The sequence below is a fragment of the Herpailurus yagouaroundi genome, unplaced genomic scaffold (assembly GCF_014898765.1).
Source record: "Herpailurus yagouaroundi ecotype Mexico unplaced genomic scaffold, PumYag 29, whole genome shotgun sequence".
NCBI lineage: Eukaryota > Metazoa > Chordata > Mammalia > Carnivora > Felidae > Herpailurus > Herpailurus yagouaroundi.
In genome coordinates, this window is record NW_024412377.1 from 122,115,550 (window position 1) to 122,125,145 (window position 9,596).

General features: G+C 46.8%; 1 long non-coding RNA gene across 1 annotated transcript in view; it reads right to left on the reverse strand.

Moving 5' to 3' along the window:
• Positions 1–9,534, reverse strand: part of LOC121016436 (uncharacterized) — a 127,376-nt gene extending 117,842 nt beyond the window's left edge. The window contains exons 1-2 of the long non-coding RNA XR_005784272.1: positions 9,449–9,534; positions 7,404–7,532 (exon numbers count right to left, since the gene is read on the reverse strand). This is a non-coding gene — a long non-coding RNA (uncharacterized LOC121016436). The remainder of the gene's footprint in view (positions 1–7,403; positions 7,533–9,448) is intronic.
• Positions 9,535–9,596: the final 62 nt, after the last annotated feature.

Here is a 9,596-nt window from a genome sequence, read left to right on the forward strand (position 1 = left end):
AATGATGGATGGGGCCACAGCCAATGGGACCCAAGTGACCGAACTCTGGGCATTTTGGCGCGGTGAGCTGAAGGAGTTGAGTTTGGTTGGCTTCAGACAATTGCTAACCACAAAGAAACTCCTCTGCCTTAAAATTCCCATTTGGGAAAGAGACCAAAAGCAGTTCCTTTGATTAATAAAATCTACACCTTGTTGTCTGATTTGATTGACTTTATACATGGATGGTAATGGCTCTATGCCTTGGCTTCCTTATCCTCAATGAGGATGAAAATTTTTAGATTCTTTAAGAACATGAATAATAACAATAGCCCTACCAGCTAGTAACATTTACCAAACATCACTCTGTGCCAGACTCTGTGCTAAGTGTGTATGTGTGAGTGTGTGTGTGTGTGTGTATACATATATATATAAGCATATAATCTTTCAATTTTCATGTAAATTAGCTCATAGTGGTCCCCTGCTTAAGACACTTCAATGACTTTCACTGATGTTAAAATGCAGGACACGTCTCTGGCTCTGTTGGTAGAGCACGCAACTCTTGATCTTGGGGTTGTGAGTCTTAGCCCCACAATGGATGCAGACATTACTTAAAAATAAACACTTAGGGGCGTCTGGGTGGCTCAGTTGGTTGAGCATCCAACTGCATCTCAGGTCATGATCTCATGGCTTGTGAGTTCAAGCCCCATGACAGGCTCTAGGCTGACAGCTCAGAGCCTGGAGACTGCTTTGGATTTTCTGTCTCCCTCTCTTTCTGCCCCTCCCCAGCTTGCACTTGGACTCTGTCTCTCAAATATAAATATACATTAAAAAACACTTTTAACAAAAACTTAAAAAAAAATAAATAGATAAAATGCCAACTCCTTACTATGGCCTTCGAAGCCCTGCAGGACCTGACCGCTGCCTATTTCTGCTGCTGTATCTCAAACAGCCCACCCACTAGTCCTTTCACTCCAGCAGCATAAACCTTCCTTCTGCAACTCACATACACGAAACCTGTTCCTACCTCATGGCCTTTGCACCAGCTAGCCCTGCTGCATAGAGTGCTCTTCCCTCAGATCCACCTACAGGTGCCTCCTTCTGGTCATTTGGGTCTCAGCTCAGTTACTACCACCCTGACTTCCCTACTACCCTCCCCTCCACGCTCGATCATGGCACCCTGTTTTATTGCCTCCATAATATCTATTGCTATCTAAAATTATCTTAATTCTTTGTTTGCTCCATTATTATCTGCCTCCTCTAACTAGCGCATAAATTCCATGAGAGCAAAGCCTCCTCTGTTCTGTGCACCCCGTGAATTCAGTGTCCAAGAACAGAGCCCAGCACACAAGAGGCAGTCCACAAACATTTAAAGGAGTGGGTAAAAAACGCTGTGAGAGATAAGAACTACTATGTTTATCTGACTTTATAGTTGAAGAACTTAAGGCCTAGTGATGTTGGCTGACTTGCCCTCAGAGGTAGTAGGTAAACAGAGGTGTTGAGTAACAATTGAACCCACTTGTGCTCTTAATCACTGCACGAACTGAGACTCATCCCATGACGCATGTCACAATTATCTCCCTTCTATTCATTCCTTGCACAGAACCTGGCCCAAGAGCTAGACAGCAAGGGAACAGTGAAGAAAGCAGTGCAGAGAATGTGAATTAGTAGAACCGCTTGGGAAAACTGGAAGTACTCACTAAAGCCAAACCAGTTCTCAGTGTATATCCACCAACAGATAAACAGGTCTTCAACAAAAGCCAGCTACAGGATGGGGCTGCTGGGCGGCTCAGTCAGTTAAGTGACAGACTTCGGCTCAAGTCATGGTCTCGCAGTTCGTGAGTTCGAGCCTCGCATTGGGCTGTCTGCTGCTCTCACAGAGCCTGCTTCAGATCCTCTGTCCCCCTGCCCTCCTGCTCCTCCCCAGGTTGCGCACGAATGCACACGCTCTCTCTCTCAAAATTAAATTTAAATTTTTTTTAAATCTATTAAAAATCATATACAGGACTATTAACAGAAGCCATATTCTTTTTGATTTTTAATACTTTATTTTTAAGTAATCTCTATACACAATACGCGGCTCAAACTCATATCTCCAAGATCATGAGTTGCATGCTCGACCAAATGAGCCAGCCAAGTTCCCCCAGAAGCAGCATTCTTTTTTTTTTCCTTTCTTTATTCTTTTTAAGTAGGCTCCATGCCCAACATGGGGTTCAAACTCATGACCCCAAGGTCAAGAGTCACAAGCTCTACAGACTGAGCCAGGCAGGTGCCCCCTAGAAGCAGTATTTTCTTTTTTTTTTAATTTTATTTATTTATTTTGTGAGAAAGAGTGAGCACAAGTGGGGGAGGGACAGAGAGAGAGAACACTAAGCAGGCTCCGCACTGTCAGTGTAGAGCCCCACATTGGGCTCTAATCCACAAACCATGAGATCATGACCTGAGCTGAAATCAAGTCACAGGCTTAATCGACTAAGCCACCCATGTGCCTCAGCAGTATTTTTAAAACTAAACACTGGAGGGGCACCAGGGTGGCTTAGTTGGTTAGGTTTCCAACTCTTGATTTTGGCTCAGGTCCTAATCTCGAAGTTCAAGGGATTGAGCCTTCTGTCGGGCCCTGCTTGGGATTCTCTCTCTCTCCCTCTCTCTCTGCCCCTCCCCTGCTCTTGCTCCCTCTTTCTCTCTCGCTCTCTCTCTCAAAATAAATAAAAAAACCTTAAAAAAAAAAGTAAACATTGGAAACAATATACATACCCCTCAATAATAGAAGGAATAAATATACTGCAGTACAACTCTATTTTGGAATTGCATATAGCAACAAAAAAGAAACTACAACTATATGCAACCACATGGATGAATCTCACACAAAAAAGAATCTACTATAGAATTCCATTTATAGAAAGATAAAAAAATAGACTACATTAATCTATAGTGCTAAAAGTCACAACGGTGATTACTCTTGCGGGTGGAGGTGGGGAATGGTGATGGTGAGCAATGCGAGGAGCATGAATGTGGCTTCTGGAATGCTGGTAGTGTTTTGTTTTTGGACCTGTCCACTAATTCCACAGTTGCGTTCATTTAGTGAAAATTCACTGAGTTGTATACTTGATTTGTGCAGTTTTCTGAATGAATTACATGAAATTTATGTTGAATTGCATGAAATTGCCATCTTTGTACATGACAGGTGGTTGAATATCGGCAATTTCGTGTGGTTCAACTAATATGTTATACATTAAAAAAAAAAAAAAAAAAAAAAGATCACTGAAGAAAAGGGGGAAAAATCCTACCCAGTTGAATTACTTTGTACACGGCTCTGTAAAAAGTGGTTTTGGGAAAGAGCCTGTGCCTTCCAAGGGCTCCTTGGCAGGTGGTAAACAGGCTCAGGATGGTTGTAAATTCTTCCCCGGGGCCTGAGGCTGGTGCACTTGGCTGTGTACTCCAGAGTCCAGAGCCTGGGCCAGCCCCAGTGTGATGCAAGTCAGCTGTAGGAGGCCAGAATGTCCTCAAGCGGAGATGAGCAACTCCAGCCTCAGACCCGAGATGTCAGTATTCCTGGAACATGCCAGCCCTTGCTGGCCCTAGCCTCTGGGCTCACTGTGCCCTCCTGCCTGGGCCTTTCCATGGCTCCTGCTCTTCAGCCTTCCGATTGCCTAGACAGGCTTTCCCCGACCTCCCTAAAGGGACCAGCTCGGCCCCCCATTCGTTGTCACCTCCCCCTATTATTCCCTTTGTAGATTTTACCAACATCTGAAATTGTTATTTTTTGGGTGTTTACTTTTCATTATCTGTTCCCATCATTCCACTAAGCCCTAGGAGAACAGGGGATTCCTAGAATGTATTTACTGTTGTGTCCTTGGGGGCTGGCATGGCACCTGGTACCTAGAAGGTGCTTAAATATTGGTTGAATGAATGCATGTGCAAGTGAATAAATGAGCAAATGAAGTGGCGTAAATGGAGGTCAGGGGAGAAAAAAGTGGCCCAAAGTACAACTGTCAAGTCAGGAAGAAGGACAACGCCCCCATCTCCCTCATGAAGCAAGATCAGGCCTCTGGAAAGTTGCTGATCCCCGGGGTGTAGACATCCATTCCTCCTCCCTGTGTTTCTCCCAGGGTCCCCATTCTGTTGTGTGAAGGATACAGACATTTATGAGGTATTTACTGAACCATCCTATGGAGTAGGAATAAATCATCACGCCCATTATATAGATAAGGTTGAGGGTCTAAAGGATCAGTAACTCAGGGCACCTGGGTGGCTCAGTCAGTTAAGTGTCTGACTTTTAATTTTGGCTTGGGTTACGATCTCACAGTTTTTGCGTTCGTGCCCCACGTGGGGTTTCACACTGACAGTGAGAGCACGCTTGAGATTCTCTGTCTCCCTCTCTCTCTGCCCCTCCCCCACTCTATTGTCTCTCTTTCTCTCTCAAAATAAATAAGTAAACATTAAAAATTTTTTTAAAAAGGACCAGTAACTCACCTGAGATCCATCAACAATTAAGTGGCATTACTTTGGGCATAGTCTAAGTCTGTCTGTCCCTAAAGCCAGAATTTGCCAACTACTCTACCACCTGATTTTTCAAGTTACTAGGGGATTTCTGTGATTTGCAAAAAAGGACCAAGGGGGCTATTTCTGGCATTTTTTCCTTCTTTCAGTGGTTGCTCTGGAGGTAGCTCCCACACCTGAAATAAACAGGGCACTTGCATTTTATGTGAACTTGAACTAAGGCAAATCTGAACCGTGCCGTATAAATATATTCACAAAAATCTTGACTCAGAAGCCCAAACTGATACCGTGCAAATCTGACTTCACCGTCACACCTATGAGGAAATTATTCTTGAATTATGTGAAGTCTCGTGGAATCCTTCTTTTGCATACCATTCTACAGCCCTGTTCGGCAAAGAGTGAAAACCAAGGATCTTTGAGGAAAACCGGGGCAAAGGAAGCCAGTGACCTGTGTTACCATAACCAAGTTAAAATCTTTAAAATATCCTGTGACACAGATCAAGTGGAGGACCACAAAAATAGCTGTGCACTTGGTTCTGGGCTAAATTACTTGAAAAACATACTTCCCTCCCTTACTGCTCATAACAACCCTCTGAAGCAGATGCTAGGGCTATGCCCTCTTTACAATAGAGTCTTGAAGAGACTGTGAATAATGCAAAGTCACCAAGTGCTTAGTACCCCTTCCCCCTACTGATACAACAGAATCATTACTCAGCATACTTTCAGCATTATACTGGTAACACACGTGCTATCGCCAAAATTCAAGCATCTATATTGGCCAGGGTTCAAATCAACTCTCTGGTGAACTATTTAAAATACGCAGCCACACAGCTGAATCTAACTTAACGTTTGTCCTGCAAAAATTGTACTAGTTAAAGTAACAATGACAGCCAAAGTATTACTGTTGTAACTATTTATTAGCAGTGAAAACTTTGTTTACAGTTTAGGTTAGCTTTCTCTTTCCAAAGTTTGGAATAGCCCACATAAATGGACTCCTCTTAAAATTCTAACTCATTCCTTGCATGAACACAGCCGGGTGTGTTGAAGAATCATCTAAATGTATGCTTTGCACTTAGAATTCGCCAGATGCTGTTCTAAGTTATTTGTGTACATTTTTCCATTCAGGTTCCAGGGAACCCTTTGTGGTAAGTGCACCTAGCAGTTTTCATATTACAGAGGAGGACACTGAGGTATCCAAAGTTTGGAGAACCTGTCCAAGGCTATGGAGCTTGTAAGGGTAGGAGAGGACTTCAGCAATCCGTGCTCCATGTCTGCACATGTATCTTTCAAGGTCTCCGGCCTTCAAAGCTGAAACCAATGAACACACGGAGCCAGAAAGCCTAGGAGCTAGGCCAGAAGAGCGATCTAACTCAGGTCTGACACGTCCTCGAGCACTCCTCAAGACCCCTTTCTGCTTCTGAGCTTTCTGAGGTTGCATTCTGCAGATCGGAACCGCAGGGAAGCTTTCCCCAGGGCCCCCAGGCTGTGTCCCCCTACTTTGCTCTCTGCACTCTCTGTCACATCACTGTAATTAAATCAGTCTTTGATCAATTATCTGTTTAATGTCTCATCTCCCCTACTTGATTACAAGTGGGGGGCAGGTAATCTGTTTAGGCTGGGGGGCTTGGCTTCCACTGCTTAGTACTTTATGTAAGGTTGAAAACTGTGAAGTGAATATAGAAATGAACGAGGGCGCTGATGAAGGTAACAGGGGGAAAAGCACACCCTACCCCCACCCACCTCACCCCTGACTGAAAGTTCTATAAAGGCAAAAATTGTATCTATTTTTTTTTTCCTCAGGAGAACCCCACACCTGGCACTGTGCCTGACACACAGGGAGTGCATAAAAATTTTTGGTGGAATTAATAAATAATTAAGACATAGCCTCTGACTTCTTATCTGACAAAGAGAAAGGCTACGACCCAGCATACAGCTTTTTAAAGGAGCAGTACATAGGAAAACACGCCGTGCACCCGCATGGCACACAGTAAGTGCTCCATGAATGTCTGTCAGTGAATTGGAATTCCTGCCTCTCCTAACTCCCACTAACTGCTCCAGGTCCTGGCAAGGCTAGGGGCTTAACAAGACAGCCAAGCCCAGAAGTGAACCCACTCCCTGGCCATGATCTGGTAGGGGTAAAGATGTTTACGTTGAGGTTGGGGTGATAGGACTATAATTAGCACAGGCAGGAATGCAGGGCCATTAGGATTTGCCTCTAGCAGAAAAGTTATACCTGGGCAGGAGACAGCAGCTTTGGAATAAACAAAGTCAGATGAAGCAGAAGAGAAAAAAAAGCACAGGCCTACTGTCCACCTAACCCCAAAGAACAAATATGGCACCTTCAGCCCGTCAGGGGAGCAAACATTTTGCATCTCCCTGTCACCATTCACTCTGTCCCCTCACCCCCAGGCCACGGGCCTCTGGGCTGCTACAGAGGTTTAGAACACAAGCTAGAATGTGTCACGACCCTGCTTAAAACCCTTAAGAGGATAATATCTGAACTCCTCACCAGGCCAACTTCCACCTTACTTGCCAAGCTGTGGCCACAGAGCCCTACCATCAGCACTTCCACGTCAGGCCCTTTCCCCCCACAGGGCTTCCAACCAGGCTCCCTCAACCTCCCTCAGGCTCACCCGTTCTCAGATTTCAGGTCTCAAGTCAGACCCCCTCCTGGCACTTATCACAGCCTCAAATTGCATGGTCTGTCTGTCTCCTCAAAAGGTTGTGAGCTTCACAAGGGCAGGGAACACTGTTTCTCACCACTGCGTCCTCAGAGTCAGGATGGACTCTTACACAGAATGATGTGTGAATGAATGAATGAATGTATACATACATACATACATACATACATACATGCATTTCTCAGAACACTTGCCCCAAACCTCTCTTTAGGTTCCAAGTAGGAGCAGAATATACCCATCACTTACCTCCCAGACAGTCTGGAATCACACTCTACTTACACATCAGAGGCTCCACCCAGGCCAGGGCTGGGGGCTCCTCCTTCTTCTCACCATCCCACCAAGGCTGTGCTTTCTTCACCTCATGCTTCAGGAAAGCTGGGAAAAGATCAGGAATGGAACCCCGTCTGTCTCTTGGCTAAATCCCCTAAAGAAAGGAAAGAGCACAGCAAACCCAAACTACTACCACCATCTTGCTTTCCTTTGATGGTTTAGGAAGGATGTATTTACTGCCATCCTTTTAATTGTTCAAGCAAATCCCAGAGAGATCACTGGCTGCAAAATTACTGCTCCAACTTTCCTTGTTTAGTGTGCTTAAATGACTTAACAAAACACCAGGTTTTTATGTTTGTGATGCTGACAAGGGGTGGTAGCAAAGTAGAGAGAGCTAGGTTGCAAAGATCTGGAAAATCAGCACTATATTCACTAGATCTTCCACTGAGCAGGTAAAGGATGCTTGGCCTCAATTCCTACATCTGACAAATGGTAATAGTGACACTGAACTTCAGTACCTGCAAAGAGAAATCCTCAACAACTGTAATACTCTCTACTGCCGTAGTAAAGAGTTTTTCTTTTGACTTTAAGTAAGGCCTTGGCCCTCAAAGACTGAGGTCCCCTAGGCGAGGGGGAGCTCTGCTCCCAGGAGCTGAGTTAAGTAAATCACACTGCAAAGCTACATCTGAGTAGTGAGAAGGCATTTTAGACTGAGACTCTGTAACCTTGAGTTCTAGTCTGGGTTTGCAAAATGTCCCTCTGCAGCCAGTCTCCTGAGCCCCAGCCCCAGTCCCAGCCCCAGCCCCAGGCCAGATTTCTGGCCTGGACTGGGAGCCTTTCATTGGCTCTTTTGACAACAGCCAAGCGCAGTCCTTTGGTGGCGTAGAAAGAAAAAGCGCAGCTCACAAACTCTGGCAGTGAAGCCAGAACACCAGCAAGAGAAACAGGGGGATTCAGGCCCTGGCCCAGCTCACATCCCCGTATCAAAGCCACCCCCAACGCTGGACTTCCCCCTCCGTGCCCCCCAGGCTACAGCATCCTCCTTTCTTGGGCGGAGCTGGGCCTGAGGCTGTTGTGAGGGCTCCTCGCCTTCACAGAGTCAGGCCTAAAGGCTGGGGCTTTTCTTTTTCAACGGCCTAGACTGATGGGATAACCCCATCAGCATCGTTAACTGCAAAGAAAGGACCCCCGGCCATTTCCATTTCCTCTGCGGCTCAAGAACCCTGTTGTTATTTAATCCCATGGCTACTCCCGCAGCATCCTCGGCTCTGCCGACTCCACCCATCCACCTGGCCAATTCTCGGCTGTTCCCGCTTCCCCGGAAGGGCGCTGATGGGGATGATGGAGAAAAGGCTCCTACTGGAGGAAGGGGCCATAGCCTTCGGGGGACATAGGCTCCTCAGGGTTGGAAAAGGCACGGGGGTGGAGAGTGAAGCAGCTAGTGAGGGCAGCCAAGGGCGGGCAGGCGCCAGGGCACTGCGGACAATACACTGGGGCATGGAGGGCGTGCACTGCAAGGCGAGAGCCTGGGCTCCTCTAGTTGAGTAGCCAGCTTCGGTCGGGGGAGGGTACTGGAAAAGGAAGAGGTCTCGGTCTTGTCGCTGTCCACGCCCAAGAAATGCTGGGGTGGGGGTGGGGTGGTCTGCACTCACTCAAGGGAGACTCAGACTTAGTAATGGAACCAGATTCACTCAAGCAACCCCCACTATGCCCTTCTGTGCTACGGACATTTGACATTTTAATTTTTGGTAAGCGTAGTTTTAAGACCCCTCCCCCCCACCCGACGCCCCTAGGCTAGAGAAAGATAAGGGCCACAGCAGGGGTCTTCCCGTCTCCCGCCAACACTCCCCCCCCCCCCCCCACGCCCCGCGACAGCCTGCGGCAGTTCGAGATCCCAAGATCTAGGTGTGTCCTCCCCACCCGGCTCTCCGCCCAGGATTCAGAGGCCTCAGTGCCCCCCGCCCCCCAACGACACTGACGGTTCCTGCCCAGGCCCGCAGTGGCGTGAAGGTGGCCTTTACCTCCTCTCGCAGGCTGGGAGGGGGTACAGCCCGCGCAGCTGAGCCAGCTGCAGCAGTCGCCGCCGCCCTCCATTCATTAAAAAAAAAAAAAAGGCAACAACAACCTCCACCCCTTTTTGTAAAAGAACGACGGCCTCAGAGGAGCTAG